The 22,086-nt window shown below is 31.0% G+C and overlaps 1 long non-coding RNA gene across 1 annotated transcript; it reads left to right on the top strand.

Moving 5' to 3' along the window:
• The first annotated feature begins 4,337 nt into the window (after positions 1–4,337).
• LOC112738423 (uncharacterized) lies at positions 4,338–5,481 on the top strand. Its single transcript, XR_003169384.2, has 2 exons — positions 4,338–4,978; positions 5,106–5,481. It is a non-coding gene; the product is annotated as an uncharacterized lncRNA (long non-coding RNA).
• Positions 5,482–22,086: the final 16,605 nt, after the last annotated feature.

Genomic DNA, 22,086 nt, shown 5'->3' on the forward strand with positions numbered 1-22,086 from the left:
GATCCCAGCATATGTTATGAGGATCAATTTTGGGAGCTCTGAGCTTGTGAAGAACTTCATTAAAGCTTGGTGAAATTGGTTGGAAATTCTGACAATCACTTGAAGACTAAGCATTGGTGGAAGTTCAAGGATAAATTCAAGCACAAGCCACTATGATGAAAGCTCTACAAAATGTCCAACTTAAGGACTTTAACTAAAAGTGATAGGTGGGAGACAACCCACCACGGTAAACTCTTTCCATTTTTTGTTTTCTATATAGTTGATGAATAAATTGAATTTCAATTGTTAGGTACTTCATTTTTTAGCACTCTTGTAAATATTTCTTAGTTGTTAGCTTGTTTTGGTGGATATTTATTTTGAAGTGCATGTGTGAATAGTTAAAATAGTTATAGGAGTTAGAAATCTTGTTAATTTGGAGTTTTCTTTGACTTTCTAATTTTGTTACTTTTGTCTGGCTCTTAGTTATCTTGCCTATTTTGGGTTAGATTTATTTTTAGAATGTCAAAAGATAGGTTACAAAACTCTTTTTTAAGTATAAGTTGCTTCAAAAAAAAAAAAAGAAGAAAGAAAAGCACTCGCGCGTACGCGGGCCTCATGCATACGCGCGACTCCTGAATAGAGCGTTTGGCCTGTTGTGCCGGTGCCATGCGGAAACTGTGCATTACGCACAATTCCGAATCACGCGTACACGTTGCTTCCCCGTACACGCCACTGCCTATTTTCCCATGTCACCCATAGGCATGACCTTCCGCATATGCGTGACTCCCCTGTTCTCACTTTTTTTTCTTTCTCTCTCATCTTCTCTTCTTTTTTCTTCTTTTCTTCTTCTCTCTTCTTTCCACTTCTTTTCCTCCCCTTCTTTTCACCATCTATCATCATCTCCATTTGTTAGTTAGTTAGTTTGAATTTTTATTTTAGTAGATTAGGTTGTTAGTATCGGTTAGATTTTGGTGATAAGTGCTAGATTATTAATCTGATTTGTTGTTTATTGCTGATAATTACCGACTTGATGGTATTTTAGCATCATTGGTGTTAATACTCACTGTTGGATTGAAATTGAGGTTATAATTCGTGCTTGGTATTAAATTTTTCATGCTTAACATTTGTGAGTACCAAGTGCATGTGAATTGCCTTCAAAACATTATAAATCTTTTGAATTATATGTTTTGGCCACCATGTGATTTAAATCCTTTAACCGTGACTAGACAATTTCTTGATGGTTGATGATGTATATTTATCTCAATGCATTGTGTTGCTTGATCATAAGCATCCATATTTATTATTATTTTGATTACCAGGTTATGCTTATATCTTAATGACACGTTGACCCTTAATTGTTTAACTGTGTGCTCTACACATACTTGAAATTATTCATTTTGGCATAATACTTCATTTGTGAAATTGGATTGTAAGCTCATCTAGTGACATCTTTTTGAAAATTTTAAGCTTTGTGGACCATGCTTGCTATGTGATTGATCTCATTTTATATCTCTCTTTTCCTAAGTTGCATAGCAACCATGTTTTCCACTTTGTGTCAATTAGGTGATACAAAAAAAAAAAATTCGATGTGTGTCATTGTTTGATGTGTAAGTTCCATATTTCATTTGGTTCATTGAACTCTCTTGCACATCAACCAATGTCCATTCATTATCCATTTCATAATTACTTGATTCTTGCTTGAATGCTTTCGTGCTTCTTTATTACTTGTTCGTTTATCTTAACCTACAAGTTTTCTTTAAGGTATCTCAAGCACACTAGAATGAGTGAAGTACATACTTCTTTTGTGTAATTATGACATAGCTTTCAATGCTAGTGTATGTGTTCTAAATTACGCACAACTTAGAACTCACACATATTTTCCTTAATGTTACAAACTGATCAACTCACTTCATTTTAGTAATTCTTACCTCATTCCAACAATCTATGCTTCCTTGCTTTTGCATTTACTCGTCTTACTATCCTATTTTCTATCTTTTAGGATGCTTCACCATAAGCAAAAAGGAAAGCGGAAGAAAGAACATGCAGCAGCCGGATGATCCACCAGATGAATGTGGCAATTCGTGAAGTCGCCGTACCCCTTTGCTCATCTATGAATGCACCGAGGACGGTGCAAATTTTTAAGTGTGGAGAGGTCGTCTGACCAATCAACCAAAAAAATTCTAATCCAAACACTTTCACATTTCATTTTTTTTTGCTATTACTATGTCTTTTAGAATTCTTAGTTGCATCTTTCTTAGTCAAAATAATAAATTTTTTCAAGGAATTTATCTATAGAGCATTCCAAAATTGATTTGAGTTGATATTTTTCATTGAAACTTGCTTGAAATATATTATGGAACATAGTTTTGGAGCTACAACACACAATCTTGTGAGTTTTGAGTCAAATTGTATGATTGCATCATATAACTACTATTTTCTTTCTTGTGTGTTATTCTCTTTCTATGATTGTAATCTTTGATTTGTTTGATTCTTTATGTCCATTATTTGATGTATATCTATATTTATATGATTGAGACCTTTATTTCATTTGAACTTACTTACCCAAATGGCCTTGCCCTTTTATCCACTTTTATTATCTAATTTTGAGCCTATTTTAATCCCCTTTTGTTATTTATTTAACACATCATTATCCCTAAGCGAAAAACAATAAATGTCCTTAATTTGGATCTTTGATTATCTTAGGCTAGTAAGAGTGTGTATCATTTAAGTGTGGGAAAGTTTGGGAACATTGGTTGAGATAAAAAGTGTATTTTTGTTGAAGATATTGGGAATTGGGTACATACTCATGTTTAAAATCATATGCATTTATTTTGACCAAGTAGTTGCATGCATGTAGATAGATTGTTAATAGGTAGTTTACTTCGAATAAATGTTAATACCCCTTTCTTGTAACTTGGATTTAGCATGAGGACATGCTAATGTTTAAGCGTGGGGAGATTGATAAACCACAATTTTATGGTTTATCTTATATTGAATTTGATGGATTTATCAACTTTTCCTACATTTATTCACTGAAATAGTATGGTTTTGTGAATTTCTCCTAAATTGTGCTTAAGATTGAAAACATACTTTTTAGGCTCTTAAAATGCTAGATTTAATTTACTTTAATTTCATTCAATGTCTTGATGTGTTTGTTAAGTGATTTCGGGCTTAGAAGACAAAGATTGGATTGAAGAAATGAAGAAAAAGCATATAAAAGTGGAGAATTCACGAAGAAATGAAGTTTTGAAAATCTGCCTGGTTGCGCGTATGCATGATCTGAGATTTCGCCATGTTGCGCGTACACATGCCTTCCACGTACGCGTGACACTAAGCACGTGACTCACTTAAAAAAAACGTGATTGGTGATTTTAGACTCCTTCAAGCCTAAATCTAACTCATTTCTGAAGTATTTGAGGCCAAATTCAAGAAGAAACAAGGAGAGAGCAATTAAGTTTAGTTTAGAACATATTTTATGTAACAACCATAGTTTTTGAAAATCAAATAATTAGTTATTTGTAATTTATTATATTTGTTGATAATTTTATTTTAAGAAAATTATTTTACTAAATGGTAATTAAATAAAGTTTCATGATAAAATGAAGTTTAAATTAATTAGAATTTTTATACAATCTTTATTATAATAAATATTTTACATAATTTCAGTAATTAAAAAATAAGAAAGAACTATCTAATTTAATTTAAGTAATTTTTATTATGAATAATTTATGATTTAATTTAAGTTTCTTATTTTCAGAAAATAATCTATTAAAATGATTAAATTGATTTTTATAAATACTTTAAGTTTAAGTCCGTTATAATTAGTTATTTCATATAAATTGAAATTAAAGTTCTGGTGATGGAAAAAAATGGGTATATGATTTAATTAGATAATTGATATTTTAAATTTAAATTATACGGTATGAAATTTGATTAATATGTTTATTTTATAATTTAAATTAGAAATAATTAAATTGAACTTAGTAATATATTGATAAATAATATTCTTAAATATTTTTAAGAGAGTATATTTAATTTTAAAATTACTCTACCCTCCAATTTTATTTTTTTTAGTGACACCCTCTAATTTTATCTAAAATATCTATTCATATATATTCATAATTTTTTATAAAAATCTTACCTTAACCATAAATTCCTAAATCAAAAATCTTAATTTCCAATTCTCAAATTAAAAAAGACAAATTCTTTAATGCTTATAAATTTAGTGCTGAATTTGTCGAAATTATTTTTAATGGTATATTTTAAATATTTAAAAATTATTTGTTTTTATATTTTTTAAATTAAATATTAATATTTATTTTTTTTAGTAAATTAAGCAACTTCTTATAGGCACCAGCACCATAGCAAATACTATTTGGATAAAAAATAAAAACCCTAACGTAACCTCCTTTTCCCCAACACACGCAGTAGCAGACGTAGAAAGAGAGAGCAGAAAAGGGGAGAAGAGAGATCGGGAAGGGAAAGAGAGAGACCTCGCCCAGCCGCCGTCCAGCTCGCTGCCATCGTCGCGTCTCACTGCCGTGGAGCCCGTCATAAGCGTCGTCGCTGATCTGCCTTGGAGCCACTGTCCTACGCATCCCCGACGAAGAGCAGAGAGAGAGAAGACGCGATGGAGGAGAGGACGCCGCGAGCTTTGTCGCGCCTGGTCACTGTCGAGCTCGCCGTCGAAGATGCCACCAGCGTCACTGTCGAACCCTAGCAATTGCAGCCACGCCCGTGCCAGTCACCGTCGATGCTGTAGCAGAGGAAGAAGGATGCACGAACAGAAGAGGGAGAAGGAAGCTACCAGGCCGTCGCCGTTTCTGCTCGGTTTTGCCGCCGCCGATTGGTTTCACTGCTGTTGAAGAAGAGGACGCGTCCGAGAGAGAGAGAACCAGGAGGAGTGACGCGCGAAGGAGGCTGAGACGGAGAAGGAGGACACACTGTCTCATCGCCGCCGCTGCCGTTGTTTCCATCACCGTCATGCTTCGTAGTCACCGTAGGTTACTCTGCCATTGCTGTTCTATTCTACTTTTCCCTGGTAGCATTAAGTTATGTTCTGTTGCCATTATTTGGTTTGCTGCTGCCTTGATAATAATATGCCTCGTTTTCTTGATCTTCCCTAGCTGCCAATCATTATTGACTCTGTTCGGTATCCCCATCCCTGCCCGGAACTACTGATGTTGCTGTTATCCCGGTTAATGCTACCGCTACTGTTCTGGTTGTATTACTACGACAGTAAGGTTGGGGATTTATTTCAAAATTGACCGTTTTAATTTATGAATGCCAATGAAGTTTAGTGAGTAACTACAAATAATTTATAAATATTTTGTGTCATTGATTGATAGAAATAAGCTTGGTTTGAGGTTGTGAAAATTGGATTATGTTTGGTATTGAAATGATGTTCTAGTGTTTCAATTACTTTATTGAGTTTAGGTTATGATTGTGAATGTAACTGGTTCTGTTGTGAGTGATTAATTAACAAGATTAAATTTGGTTTGAGGCTGCGACTTGTATTGGTTTTTTGATTTTGATGGAATTGCTGAAAATTCTGGTTTTAAGTGACTATGCTGAATTGGTTGAGTTGTGACTATATTCTGATTATTGAGAATGAGTGCTTGCCGTTGATTTTATTTGATTATGCTGAATTGGTTGCCATAGGCTGGTTTGCTTGATGGTTGCGAATGGACTGAAATTCTGATCTTTGATGGATTTATATTGAATTGGTTGTTGATGAGCTGGTTATTCGATATGTTGTAACGGTAGTGGACTTGGTTGGTGACTGGTTGAAAACTGGTTTTGGGAAATTAGTTATGAATTTTTTAAGTTAGACTGGTTTAATTTTAAAGAATGATCGGGTGAAATTCTGATTTTAATTGATGAAAGGATGTTAGTTTGTTAAACTGAATTATGATGAGATGATTATTGAGAATCTGTTGTGATAATTGCTGATAAAAGGATGGTGAATTGTTGAGAAAGAGGGAACCCGTAAGGATGGCTAAGTCCGACTTTTAGGAGAGGTGCTGTTGAAATTTTATAAAATTTGAGGTTTCATTTGAAAAGTCAGTTTAGAAGATTTGGATTTGGAAAATTATGTTATTTGAATTTTATTTAGTTAAGAAAAGAATTAAATTCTTTTGAATTCGATTTTACCAAGGAAATGTTTATATTTCAAGATTGAATTATTTAAGAATGGAATTATATTTTTAGTTTGATTCAATATGAAAAGAGTTATGTTTTGAGTTTGAAATAAAAGATTACCTTTTTAGAAGTTTGGTGAAATAATAATATTTGAATTTGAATAGTAAAGAGAGATGATTTTTGAGTCTTTGGGAAGTTAGTAAACTTGAAAAAGAGTTTTATTTGATTACTTCTAATGAGAGGTTATGTTTTGAAAAGTATTTAACGAATTTAAAATAAATGATTTTCTTGAGTCTTTTGATAGAAAATTAAACTAGAAAATAATTTTAAAGTTGGTTATGTTAAGATTGCTAAAGTAGAGATTATGAAATGATTTGCTTAAGATTTTTATGGACGAATGCCTCAGGAAGTTAAGAAAGGTTTAAGGAAATATGTTAATAATTCAGAGAGAAAAGAGTAATCAGAACAGAGTAAAGAGACAGAAAAAAGAGGTAATTAAGAGAAGAATAAAAGGGTGATGCATAAGCAGTAGTAACAACAAGAATAATATAACAATTAAAGATATGTCTATGAAGAAAGATATCAAGTGATTTGTTTAATTTCTACCACAGAAGAGCAAAGTGATAGTTGTTTAATTTCTGCCACAGAAGAGCAGAGTGATATTTGTTTGATTTCTGCCATAGAAGAGCAGAGTGATATTTGTTTGATTTCTGCCACAGAAGAGTAGAAAATTCTTTGTCTGCCACAGTAGAGCAGATATTGCCTGTTTGTTTGATTTCTGCTATAGTAGAGCAGATACTGCCACAGTAGAGCAGATACTGCCACAGTAGAGCAGAGGTTGCCACAGAAGAGTAGCTATTTATTTGTGAACGGGTTGGAAAATCATATCCGAAATAACGTGGATTCGTGACTGGATAATGTTGGGATGCGGGTAAATAACCAACACATGAGCTCATAGTCTGCTTAGGACAGACATGCATCATAATGTCTGTGCATTTTGCATTTGGTTGTGTTTGCTTGTATTGCTTCTTTGTGATTGTGTTGTTTGTCTTATTGTGACTTGTTTGTGTGTTGAATTGAGTCTTGTGCTAGTAATTTGTGAATGTATTGAGATGATTAATAACTGTTGTGGTGACTGAGAATCAATTATGTGGCTGACAGATATTTAATATGACAAGTTTTGCGATTGAAATCTATTTTGGATTTAGAAATTTAAAGAAAGTAATTAATTATCTAAAGTAAGATTAAAAAGTATTTTCAAAAGTTTGACAAAAATGGTTTTATTAAGTGAAGTTAATTATTTGCATGGTAATCATTACTTTTACGACATTTCCATTCCCTACTGAGAACACGTGGTTTGTTTTCACCCCAAAATCTTCCACCCTTTCAGTGACAGGTTCGAAGACTTAGTTTGAAGCTGCGGGAGATTATAGAATTTATTTATGAGTTAAGTTTCTTTCATAGAATTCCCTCGCCCTTGTTGCTTTAGTTTTAATTTTATACAGAGGGATAGGAGTTGTATCTGAGTTTCATTTAAATTCTCTTGTATAATGTTTATTATTATTAATAATTATATGATTATTATTATTGTGATGTTTGATATATGGTTTTTTTTTTTTTTTTTATGATATTTCTATTTAACAAGTCAATTAAGTACATAAGCTAATTTTTAATCATAAATGAAATGCATTAATTTTAGTTATATTTAATAGAGCTATTTTTTATTGATTTAGGTAACTTCAGATTTAGTTATCATGCATTTACATGCTTCATTTATCTTAGTAATGTAAATATTTGGTTATGATAGATTTTATCCATTATGAATTGAATTATTTTGATGTATTGAGTCATTATTGTAATTATTGTAGTTCTTTTAATCAATTATGTCATTACTTCAGATGTAAATATTGTGATTAAGTAATTAGCACATATTGGCAATGAACTTAGGTTCTTTAATCTTCCATGTATTAATTTAGTATGTATTGTTTAGTACCAATATGACTTCACTTGAGGTCTATAATACCAAAGTCCTATTAATTCATCAATACTGATAGAAATTCTCTTATCTTAATCTTTTACATCATATATCTTAATACTTGTAATTTATCTTTGCATCAACTTAACAATTATAATAAAGTTCATCTTGTAAGCTACTATCTTATTTTCTTTTTTAATTTCTTTATTCTCTTGTTATTATTTATATTCTTATACATGAAAGAGTTAAAAAGCTAACTTCTTAAAGCTGTTAGAAGAAGAATGAACAGAGTCATGCAATAAGAAGGAATAGAGATTAATAACTGAAGCTCAGAATAACCTAGAAATAAAAAGATAAACAAGAGATTATTAGAACTATAAAGTTACTACAAAAAGCAAAGCATCAAGATCGGATGAAGCAGTAACACTTACATTAAATTTACGTTAGACCATAATCATCATGTATTAGAAGGATGCATTATTTTCATGTCCAAAGTATGATACGCCTAAATGCTATACAATCACAAATACAAGTAATAAATATCCAAACGATACAACCTGACCCTCAACCTTTACAAGATCCTTCTTTACCAATACAAGACCAACCAATACAAGATCAACCCCTACAAGCTCAACCTTTACAAGTGGTATTGGAAGACACCACATCCAACTCAAAACCTTAAGGTGTCAAGTTAATGGGTCTCTCATCTTATAAACTCCTCACTCTTCCATACTTTTTTTGATGTGGGACTAACTTCAACACTCCTCACACTTGCAACACTAACAATCTCCCCTCAAGTGTGAGCCTCCACATCAAGCACCAACTCCCCCTCTTTCTAGCTCCTCCACCACCACGAGTATTCGTCCATCACACCGCCGCAAAACACCGTGGGACACGCCGCCCGAACCACCTTTGCCGGGAAGACTTTCGATGCTTCACCTTGAATACCCCTTAAAACCAGACCGATTAAACCATCGGCTCTGATACCACTTGTTGGGCCAACCGTGGGGAGCTCTCGACAACCGGGGAGAATTCAGTTGAACATTCTAAAGTATTATAAAGTATTATTTTTTCGGATTTTTACTACAAATTTGTTCTATAAACTAAAATTTTATAGTTAAAACTTTGAAGTAGCAGTGAGAACTGTTAATACGTTGGTCAGCCCAGATCGTAGTCTCGGTTGTAAGTCCTAACTAAGGCAGTGAATCCGTTGGTTACCAAGGGTGGTCCCGTAACTCACAAGTTCTAACCATAAAATGGCTAGTTTGTTGAGAACGATGAGTAGTTTAAATCTAGGAAAAAATAATTTTTTAGTAATAAAAACAGATAATGATGAAGCATCCACCTCTGGAACTAAGAATGAATTAGAAATAGCTAAGCTAGAAGAAAGTTTTCATAATTGGAATATACCTATAATAGATAAAGATAAAGTATATAAAAGAGAAACTTCTGGAAGGGAAAAATTATGAAATTCATATGTTAGAATATTGTAAACCAGGAACAAGTAGTAATAAAATTATTACAATCTTAGAAGAAGATAAGTTGAAAGAACATAGTAGTAAAGGATATAACTTCATTCATATAGGATTAATATAAGTAGCCGTAAAACCTAATTTTAGAATAGGAATTAATCTGCCTATATTATTAACATTAAGAGATACCAGATTCCAAAATTTCAGTGATTCATTAATAGGAATATTAGAAAGTAACTGTCATGACGGTCCAGTTTTTTTTAATTGTTACCCAAATTATGCTATGAATTTAAAAAATGAAAATACATGGCAAGCCTTAAAATTACAAGTAAGATATGATGAGACAATTATAAATGAGAAATATGATCCATTCAAAATAATCTATAGAATATATTATAAAATTACTAAGGTTAATTATGATTTTAAAGCATTAAGACAATCCTCAAAAGAAGAAACAATAATTATGCATGCAAATCTTAAAAGATCTAATATACAAACCCCTAGAAGGTTAAGACATGAAGAATTAAAAAGCAGAATGCCTGAAGAATGGGTAATACCTGATGGTATTGAAGAACCACAAATACAAAACACTAGAATAAGAGAAATAATAAGAGAAGGACCAGATATTAGAATTAGAATGAATAGATCCCAATCATTAAGAATTCTGATAATGTTGAAACTATTAGTCATAGAAATTCCATAGATAACTCATCAATAGGAAATATAGATGATATTGTAGGAATTGACAACAGAAGGCCACATATAGCTACTGCTGTATACAAATCACCTTCAGAATTTGATCCAAGAGAATCACAAGTTTTATCAGTAATTATTAAGGAAGAACCATTTGAGATTGATAAAGAATGGATAAAACAAGATTTTAATGCTGATTATAATAAACCACTAAGAGATTGGTATTTTACCAATCATTCAGAAAATGAAGTTATTAGACTAAGAGAACTGTTCTATGATTTTATGAAAGAAAATAGAATTATTTATATTTCTTTGATTGGATGTTAATTATTATTCTAAACCCGATAAGAAATTATGTCCTTTAACAAAACGACTGTTGTTTGGAAAACAAGCTCAGGATCAGTAATAGAATCTGAATACCCTCCTAAAGAAACTATCAAAATACCAATTGGAAAAGACTTAGAAGTTGAAGCAACACCTTATAAAGATAGCAATGCAGAAGGAAATATAGAAAAAAGAGATATTAAGAAATTACATCAACAATTAAACTTTACTAATACCATGTTAGATATAATGAAAAACCAATTAGGAAGAATGGAAAATATGGAAAAAGTCACTAAGGTAGAAAAACCTATATATAAGTTACAAAGTTTAGATAATATTAGTTTAAAATCTAAGTAGAAGCAGAAGTGAAGAACTAAAAGAAAAACTTAGAAGTATTAGTCTAGGAAAATTAACAGTTAATACATTGCAAAAAGAAGAAGAATTAGAATTAAATAAAATATCCCATAAAAGAGATTATCCTAAAACAAGAAATTATTACTCTAGACCATCACCAGTAGATGTAGGCCTAGAAGAAAGAACACAGTTAGTGCAAAATAGCTTCACAGGATCAGACTTAGTAGAATGGAATATAGATGAATTAAGTGAGCAAACTATCTTGGACCAAATGTGTAATATGACTATGGCTGCAACTGCCTATAAAATGAGAAAAGCTTCTGATAAAGAAGCAGCAAGGATTTACAGGACAATTAAAAGGTTGGTGGGATAATTTTCTCAGTATCCAGGAAAAAGAATTAATTATTAATAGTGTTAAACAAGAAGATCAGTCACCAGATGCTACATCCACTTTAATATATACCATTATTAAGAACTTTGTAGGAGATCCGAGTACTTTTAAAGATAGGATAGAACTCAACTAATGAATTTAAGATGTCCAACCATGTCTGATTATAGATGTTATAAAGATGTCTTTATGTCAAAAGTTATGATAAGAGATGATGCGCATGCACCTTTCTGGAAAGAAAGATTCGTAGCAGCCTTACCAAAATTATTTTCTGAAAAAGTTTTACAAAAACTACAAATACAGTTTGGGACCCAGATTCCTTATGAATCATTAACTTTTGGACAATTGCATAATATAATAGTACAAACAGGTATAGAAATATGCACAGATACCAAGATACAACAGAAAATAAAACATGAAAGTGTCACGGGGAAAAGAGAGCTTGGTACTTTTTGTTATCAATATGGAATAACTCCTGAAAAAGCACATAGTGGACACATAAAATTAAAAAAAAATTTTTATAAAAAATCTAAATATAATATAGATAAACCCCTTTATTATGAACAGAAATATTATAAAAAATTCCATAAAACTCCTAAAGAAAAACCTAAATCTTCTAACATGAAAAAACAAGTGACATGTTGGAAATGTAAAAAACAAGGGCATTATGCCAATAAGTGTACAACCGAACAGAAAATAAATAAAATAGAAAATAAAGAGATTAAACATGCATTGACAGCAATATTAATCAATTCAGAATCAGAAGAAGAATCAATTTATGAGGATTCTTCTGAAACTGAAGACTATTTTATACAACAATTAGATCTTATGACAGAAGAAGAAAGCTCAGAAGGAAATAGTGGGAAAGAAGAACAAAATAATTGTTTAGGAATAGGATTATGTAACTGTAGAAATTGTGAAAAATCTGTAAATGTTTTAACTAGGGAACAAACCTCTACACTAGTCAAAATAATAGACAGGTTAGAAGATACTCCATTAAGAGATGATTTCATAAAACAATTAGCTGAATTAGTTAAAAAAGAAGAAGAAAGTAAACAAGAAATAAGACCAACAGAAATAAAAGAAATTTATGATCGTTTTAAAAACCCGCAGGAAAAAGTTTCCCTTAATTCTCTCAAAGAGGAAATAAAAAAGTTAAAAAGAGAAGTTTCAGAATTAAAACAACAAAATATCAATATGGATTATAGATTACTAAAAATAGAAGGAGAAAATATAGTAAAAATCCAAGAACAAACTTTACAAAATAATGATAAAAAACCAGAGGAAATTAGTAACATAACAATTCTCGAGAATTATATTAACTTAGGTACAGAAAATTACATAAATGTACTAACTTTATTAGTAAGTCAAAAATGGTTTACTACGATAACTTTAATAGTAGGAGAAGAAAAATTTGATTTTATAGCTATGGTAGATTCAGGAGCTGATGTTAATTGTATACAAGAAGGATTAATACCTACAAAATATTATGAAAAAACTACAGAAAGAGTCCTAATGGCTGAAAATGATACGATGACTATAGACTATAAATTATCTAAAGCAAAAATTTGTAAAAATAGAGTATGTTTTGCCACTACATTTTTTCTGGCAAGAAATATATCTCATCAAGTTATATTAGGAAATCCTTTTACTTTATTATTATATCCCTTTAATGTCGATATCGACGGAATAACCTGTACACGAATCCCCAATCATCCTGTTCATTTCGAATTTCTCACTAGACCAAAACAACATGAGCTCAATATGTTACAACACCTATCTACACAAGTTAGAGTTATGGAAACAGAAACAAAACAAGTTAATTGTTTAAGCCAAGAAGAAATTCTAAATCTACCACTCCAAATTAATATTATAGAAAGAAAGAGAAGACAAATTAACTATTTAAACCAGGAAGTTATACATAAAAGAATAGAAGAACAATTACAAACTCCAGAAATACAAGATAAAATAAAAGCAATTGAAGAAAAAATTAAGAAAGAATTATGTAGTCTAAACCCTACAACTTTTCAGCATAGAAAATTACATGAAATATCCTTACCATATGAGGATGGGTTTAATGAAAAAGATATACCAACAAAGGCAAAACCAATACATATGAACAAAGAGTATCTAGAATATTGTAAAAAAGAAATACAAGAATATCTGGATAAGGGACTAATAAGACCTTCAAAATCACCCTGGAGCTATACAGGCTTTTATGTGATGAAAGCATCTGAAATAGAAAGAGGTGCTCCAAGGTTAGTTATCAATTATAAACCTCTAAACAAGGTATTAAAATGGATTAGATATCCCTTACCAAATAAAAGTGATTTAATTAAAAGATTAAATAAAGCAAATATCTTTTCAAAATTTGATTTAAAATCAGGATATTATCAAATCGCTGTAAAAGAGGAAGATAGATATAAAACAGCTTTTATAGTACCCTTTGGACATTATGAATGGAATGTAATGCCTCAAGGATTAAAAAATGCTCCAAGCGAATTCCAAGAAATAATGAATAATATATTTTACCCACATATAGAATTTACCATAGTATATCTTGATGACGTATTAGTATACTCAAAAGGAATAAAGCAGCATATATATCATCTAGAAAAATTTATGAATATTATAAAAGAACAAGGATTAGTTTTATCAGAAAAGAAAATGAAAATTTTTACAACTAAAGTAAGGTTTTTAGGATATGAAATTTATCAGGGAACCATAGTACCTATTAAAAGAGCTATAGAATTTGCAAACAAATTTCCAAATGAAATAACTGACAAAAAACAACTCCAAAAATTTTTGGGATGTTTAAATTATGTAGCAGAATTCCTACCTGGAATAAGAGTCACATGCGAGCCTCTTTATAAGAGATTAAGGAAAAATCCACCACCATGGACAAAAGAAATGACTTCCATAATAATAAAGATAAAAAATGCAATAAAAGAAATACCTTGTATAAATATATTAGATCCATCGGCTAAATTAATTATAGAAACAGATGCATCAGAATTAGGATATGGAGGAATTCTTAAACAAATACCTCCTAATAGTTCAAAAGAGCAAATAGTAAAGTATCATTCGGAAATTTGGAACCAAGCTCAAAAGAATTACCCAACAGTCAAAAAAGAAATACTTGCCATAGTATTATGTGTTTCAAAATTTCAAGAAGATTTATTTAACAAAACATTCTTAATCAGAACTGATTGTAAAGCAGCCCCAAATGTTTTAGAAAATGATGTCAAAAATCTGGTTTCAAAACAAATATTTGCAAGATGGCAAGCTATTCTATCATGTTTCGATTTTACTATTGAACATATAAAAGGAGAATTAAATTCACTTCCTGACTTTCTTACTAGAGAATTTTTGCAGGGAAAAGATGGAACAAAAACCAGCCTCCAGTGAAGATTATGGTCAACCTTTTGACCAAGTAAAAGAAACAAAATTACCTATTATCCCTGTACCAGCAAAACCATTATCATTAAGACCTATGACTATGTCACAGGTTGTAAAAGCATCATCATCATCATTACCTTCTAAGAGCCCTTCAATTACTACTAATAATAAATTCACATTATTGCAACCATCAGATCTCTACAACACTCAACCCTTGAAAGAACAGTTTTCTTACTATGAAAAACCTAATCCTATTAAAATATTAACCATTGAAAAAGAATGGTTCAAAAAAGATAGGAAAACCCTATACAAGACTATTTTCCCAAACACTTTCCATTACATTCCTATTAACCCACAAAAAACCCAAAAATTCTATGAATTCATATTAGTAGACAGCGGATCTATTGAATTGACACATTATAGAGACTCCAATACCAAACAGCCTGTTTATTCAAAAATAAAAATCATGAAAATATTATCTCTACAAGAATGGGAATTACCCTCATATCAGTCTAAAAGCTTCTCTTTGAAATTTGAACCTCAAAACTATACTTATTATGATTACCAAGAAGCATGGAACCATATTTTATTTCTATCACCAACTCCTCATTCTTGGTTCATATGGTTCAGAAAGGGGATTTCATTACAATTTCCCAAATGGTTCCAAGCATGGTTCCAGAATTTTGGACCAATAGAAGCCTTCTTTCCGAAAGAAGCCAGCATGGCGTATGAATACTTCAAAAGCAAGTCATCATTTCTACAAGAGTACAAATTCATTTCATTTATAGCAGCTATGGGAATAAGCTGGATTATGACTTGGGAATATGATTCAGCAGCATATGAAGAATGTTCAAGCATACAATATTTGGTAAGAATAATAAAAATAAAGTGGTGGAACAAATATGATATAAATCTCCTGAGTAAAAGAGCTATTGATCAATGGTTAACAACGTCACAAAAGCGTCCAGCAATAACAGCCTCAAGCACCACCAATGAACAAATAGCATATAAAAAAGAGACCCAATTCTTAGCGCAAAAACAACAAATTATGGCAGCCTTAGCAGCGGCAACCTCAGAAGAAGATATCCAAAGCTCGCTACAAGCAATACAAACAGTACCTCTTGGAGAAGACGAAGAGGTACAGTCCAGCCCAGCTCATTATTATCAAGACTCTCAAGATCCATTTGAAATGTAATAAGAACTATATATGAAATCAATGTAAAAGCTCAATCATAAAAGAAAAATGATCTCTGTAAAAAAAAAAAGGGTAAAAGTAAAAAAGTAAAAAAGTAAAAGTAAATGTCGGCAAACAGTAAAAGCAAACAGTAAATGTCGGCAAAACAGTCAATGGCGTCAAACAGTAAAAGCAAACAGTACTGTCGGCAAATAGTACCCAAATAGTGACCACTTGGGGTCTATAAATACCAAAGGCCTCCCTCATTCATGATCATCACATACTTGATAGCCCAAGAATTCTCTCTACTCTTATATCTTCTTACATCATATATTCTCTCAATACTTGTAATCATTATCAAGTTTGCATCAACTTTGTAAGCAATTATAATACAAGTTCATCTCTGTAAGCTTACTATCTTATGCTTTCTTTTCTTAATTTCTTTATTCTCTTAGTTATTATTTATATTCTTATAACATGAAAGAGTTTCAAAAAAGGCTAACTTCTTTAAAGCTTGTTAGAAGAAGAATGAAAACAAGAGTCATGGCAATAAGAAGGAAAATAAGAGAATTAATAACTGAATCTTCAGAATTAACCGTAGAAATAAAAAAGATAAACAAGAGAATTATTAGAACTATAAAGTTACTACAACAAACCAAAACCACAAAATCGATAAAAACCCTTAGAGAAAATATTAAGAATAAACATATTCATCATGTTAGAAGGATGCATTATTTTCATGTCCAAAGTATGATACGCCTAAATGCTATACAATCACAAATACAAGTAATAAATATCCAAACGATACAACCTGACCCTCAACCTTTACAAGATCCTTCTTTACCAATACAAGACCAACCAATACAAGATCAACCCCTACAAGCTCAACCTTTACAAGTGGTATGGAAGACACCACATCCAACTCAAAACCTTAAGGTGTCAAGTTAATGGGTCTCTCATCTTATAAACTCCTCACTCTTCCATACTTTTTTTGATGTGGGACTAACTTCAACACTCCTCACACTTGCAACACTAACAATCTCCCCTCAAGTGTGAGCCTCCACATCAAGCACCAACTCCCCTCTTTCTAGCTCCTCCACCACCACGAGTATTCGTCCATCACACCGCCGCAAAACACCGTGGGACACGCCGCCCGAACCACCTTTGCCGGGAAGACTTTCGATGCTTCACCTTGAATACCCCTTAAAACCAGACCGATTAAACCATCGGCTCTGATACCACTTGTTGGGCCAACCGTGGGAGCTCTCGACAACCGGGGAGAATTCAGGGAGGAATCAAGTGAGAGAACATAAGATGAGAAGACACCACATCCAACTCAAAACCTTAAGGTGTCAAGTTAATGGGTCTCTCATCTTATAAACTCCTCACTCTTCCATGCTTGTTATTATAAAGTATTATTTTTTCGGATTTTTACTACAAATTTGTTCTATAAACTAAAATTTTATAGTTAAAACTTTGAAGTAGCAGTGAGAACTGTTAATACGTTGGTCAGACCAGATCGTAGTCTCGGTTGTAAGTCCTAACTAAGGCAGTGAATCCGTTGGTTACCAAGGGTGGTCCCGTAACTCACAATGTTCTAACCATAAAATGGCTAGTTTGTTGAGAACGATGAGTAGTTTAAATCTAGGAAAAAATAATTCTTTAGTAATAAAAACAGATAATGATGAAGCATCCACCTCTGGAACTAAGAATGAATTAGAAATAGCTAAGCTAGAAGAAAGTTTTCATAATTGGAATATACCTATAATAGATAAAGATAAAGTATATAAAAGAGAAACTTCTGGGAAGGGAAAAATTATGAAATTCATATGTTAGAATATTGTAAATCAGGAACAAGTAGTAATAAAATTATTACAATCTTAGAAGAAGATAAGTTGAAAGAACATAGTAGTAAAGGATACAACTTCATTCATATAGGATTAATACAAGTAGCCGTAAAACCTAATTTTAGAATAGGAATTAATCTGCCTATATTATTAACATTAAGAGATACCAGATTCCAAAATTTCAGTGATTCATTAATAGGAATATTAGAAAGTAACTGTCATGACGGTCCAGTTTTTTTTAATTGTTACCCAAATTATGCTATGAATTTAAAAAATGAATATACATGGCAAGCCTTAAAATTACAAGTAAGATCTGATGAGACAATTATAAATGAGAAATATGATCCATTCGAAATAATCTATAGAATATATTATAAATTTACTAAGGTTAATTATGATTTTAAAGCATTAAGACAATCCTCAAAAGAAGAAACAATAATTATGCATGCAAATCTTAAAAGATCTAATATACAAACCCCTAGAAGGTTAAGACATGAAGAATTAAAAAGCAGAATGCCTGAAGAATGGGTAATACCTGATGGTATTGAAGAACCACAAATACAAAACACTAGAATAAGAGAAATAATAAGAGAAGGACCAGATATTAGAATTAGAATGAATAGATCCCAATCATTAAGAATTCTGATAATGTTGAAACTATTAGTCATAGAAATTCCATAGATAACTCATCAATAGGAAATATAGATGATATTGTAGGAATTGACAACAGAAGGCCACATATAGCCACTGCTGTATACAAATCACCTTCAGAATTTGATCCAAGAGAATACAAGTTTTATCAGTAATTATTAAGGAAGAACCATTTGAGATTGATAAAGAATGGATAAAACAAGATTTTAATGCTGATTATAATAAACACTAAGAATTGGTATTTTACCAATCATTCAGAAAATGAAGTTATTAGACTAAGAGAACTGTTCTATGATTTTATGAAAGAAAATAGAATTAGTTTATATTTCTTTGATTGGTATGTTAATTATTATTCTAAACCCGATAAGAAATTATGTCCTTTAACAAAATCGACTGTTGTTTGGAAAACAAGCTCAGGATCAGTAATAGAATCTGAATACCCTCCTAAAGAAACTATCAAAATACCAATTGGAAAAGACTTAGAAGTTGAAGCAACACCTTATAAAGATAGCAATGCAGAAGGAAATATAGAAAAAAGAGATATTAAGAAATTACATCAACAATTAAACTTTACTAATACCATGTTAGATATAATGAAAAACCAATTAGGAAGAATGGAAAATATGGAAAAAGTCACTAAGGTAGAAAAACCTATATATATAAGTTACAAAGTTTAGATAATATTAGTTTAAATCTAAGGTAGAAGCAGAAGTTGAAGAACTAAAAGAAAAACTTAGAAGTATTAGTCTAGGAAAATTAACAGTTAATACATTGCAAAAAGAAGAAGAATTAGAATTAAATAAAATATCCCATAAAAGAGATTATCCTAAAACAAGAAATTATTACTCTAGACCATCACCAGTAGATGTAGGCCTAGAAGAAAGAACACAGTTAGTGCAAAATAGCTTCACAGGATCAGACTTAGTAGAATGGAATATAGATGATTAAGTGAGCAAACTATCTTGGACCAAATGTGTAATATGACTATGGCTGCAACTGCCTATAAAATGAGAAAAGCTTCTGATAAAGAAGCACAATTATGATAATCAAGGATTTACAGGACAATTAAAAGGTTGGTGGGATAATTTTCTCAGTATCCAGGAAAAAGAATTAATTATTAATAGTGTTAAACAAGAAGATCAGTCACCAGATGCTACATCCACTTTAATATATACCATTATTAAGAACTTTGTAGGAGATCCGAGTACTTTTAAAGATAGGATAGGAACTCAACTAATGAATTTAAGATGTCCAACCATGTCTGATTATAGATGGTATAAAGATGTCTTTATGTCAAAAGTTATGATAAGAGATGATGCGCATGCACCTTTCTGGAAAGAAAGATTCGTAGCAGCCTTACCAAAATTATTTTCTGAAAAAGTTTTACAAAAACTACAAATACAGTTTGGGACCCAGATTCCTTATGAATCATTAACTTTTGGACAATTGCATAATATAATAGTACAAACAGGTATAGAAATATGCACAGATACCAAGATACAACAGAAAATAAAACATGAAAGTGTCACGGGGAAAAGAGAGCTTGGTACTTTTTGTTATCAATATGGAATAACTCCTGAAAAAGCACATAGTGGACAACATAAAATTAAAAAAAAATTTTTATAAAAAATCTAAATATAATATAGATAAACCCCTTTATTATGAACAGAAATATTATAAAAAATTCCATAAAACTCCTAAAGGAAAACCTAAATCTTCTGACAAGAAAAAACAAGTGACATGTTGGAAATGTAAAAAACAAGGGCATTATGCCAATAAGTGTACAACCGAACAGAAAATAAATAAAATAGAAAATAAAGAGATTAAACATGCATTGACAGCAATATTAATCAATTCAGAATCAGAAGAAGAATCAATTTATGAGGATTCTTCTGAAACTGAAGACTATTTTATACAACAATTAGATCTTATGACAGAAGAAGAAAGCTCAGAAGGAAATAGTGGGAAAGAAGAACAAAATAATTGTTTAGGAATAGGATTATGTAACTGTAGAAATTGTGAAAAATCTGTAAATGTTTTAACTAGGGAACAAACCTCTACACTAGTCAAAATAATAGACAGGTTAGAAGATACTCCATTAAGAGATGATTTCATAAAACAATTAGCTGAATTAGTTAAAAAAGAAGAAGAAAGTAAACAAGAAATAAGACCAACAAAATAAAAGAAATTTATGATCGTTTTAAAAACCCGCAGGAAAAAGTTTCCCTTAATTCTCTCAAAGAGGAAATAAAAAAGTTAAAAAGAGAAGTTTCAGAATTAAAACAACAAAATATCAATATGGATTATAGATTACTAAAAATAGAAGGAGAAAATATAGTAAAAATCCAAGAACAAACTTTACAAAATAATGATAAAAAACCAGAGGAAATTAGTAACATAACAATTCTCGAGAATTATATTAACTTAGGTACAGAAAATTACATAAATGTACTAACTTTATTAGTAAGTCAAAAATGGTTTACTACGATAACTTTAATAGTAGGAGAAGAAAAATTTGATTTTATAGCTATGGTAGATTCAGGAGCTGATGTTAATTGTATACAAGAAGGATTAATACCTACAAAATATTATGAAAAAACTACAGAAAGAGTCCTAATGGCTGAAAATGATACGATGACTATAGACTATAAATTATCTAAAGCAAAAATTTGTAAAAATAGAGTATGTTTTGCCACTACATTTTTTCTGGCAAGAAATATATCTCATCAAGTTATATTAGGAAATCCTTTTACTTTATTATTATATCCCTTTAATGTCGATATCGACGGAATAACCTGTACACGAATCCCCAATCATCCTGTTCATTTCGAATTTCTCACTAGACCAAAACAACATGAGCTCAATATGTTACAACACCTATCTACACAAGTTAGAGTTATGGAAACAGAAACAAAACAAGTTAATTGTTTAAGCCAAGAAGAAATTCTAAATCTACCACTCCAAATTAATATTATAGAAAGAAAGAGAAGACAAATTAACTATTTAAACCAGGAAGTTATACATAAAAGAATAGAAGAACAATTACAAACTCCAGAAATACAAGATAAAATAAAAGCAATTGAAGAAAAAATTAAGAAAGAATTATGTAGTCTAAACCCTACAACTTTTCAGCATAGAAAATTACATGAAATATCCTTACCATATGAGGATGGGTTTAATGAAAAAGATATACCAACAAAGGCAAAACCAATACATATGAACAAAGAGTATCTAGAATATTGTAAAAAAGAAATACAAGAATATCTGGATAAGGGACTAATAAGACCTTCAAAATCACCCTGGAGCTATACAGGCTTTTATGTGATGAAAGCATCTGAAATAGAAAGAGGTGCTCCAAGGTTAGTTATCAATTATAAACCTCTAAACAAGGTATTAAAATGGATTAGATATCCCTTACCAAATAAAAGTGATTTAATTAAAAGATTAAATAAAGCAAATATCTTTTCAAAATTTGATTTAAAATCAGGATATTATCAAATCGCTGTAAAAGAGGAAGATAGATATAAAACAGCTTTTATAGTACCCTTTGGACATTATGAATGGAATGTAATGCCTCAAGGATTAAAAAATGCTCCAAGCGAATTCCAAGAAATAATGAATAATATATTTTACCCACATATAGAATTTACCATAGTATATCTTGATGACGTATTAGTATACTCAAAAGG

Source organism: Arachis hypogaea, chromosome 13 (assembly GCF_003086295.3).
Source record: "Arachis hypogaea cultivar Tifrunner chromosome 13, arahy.Tifrunner.gnm2.J5K5, whole genome shotgun sequence".
In the NCBI taxonomy this organism is placed as follows: domain Eukaryota; kingdom Viridiplantae; phylum Streptophyta; class Magnoliopsida; order Fabales; family Fabaceae; genus Arachis; species Arachis hypogaea.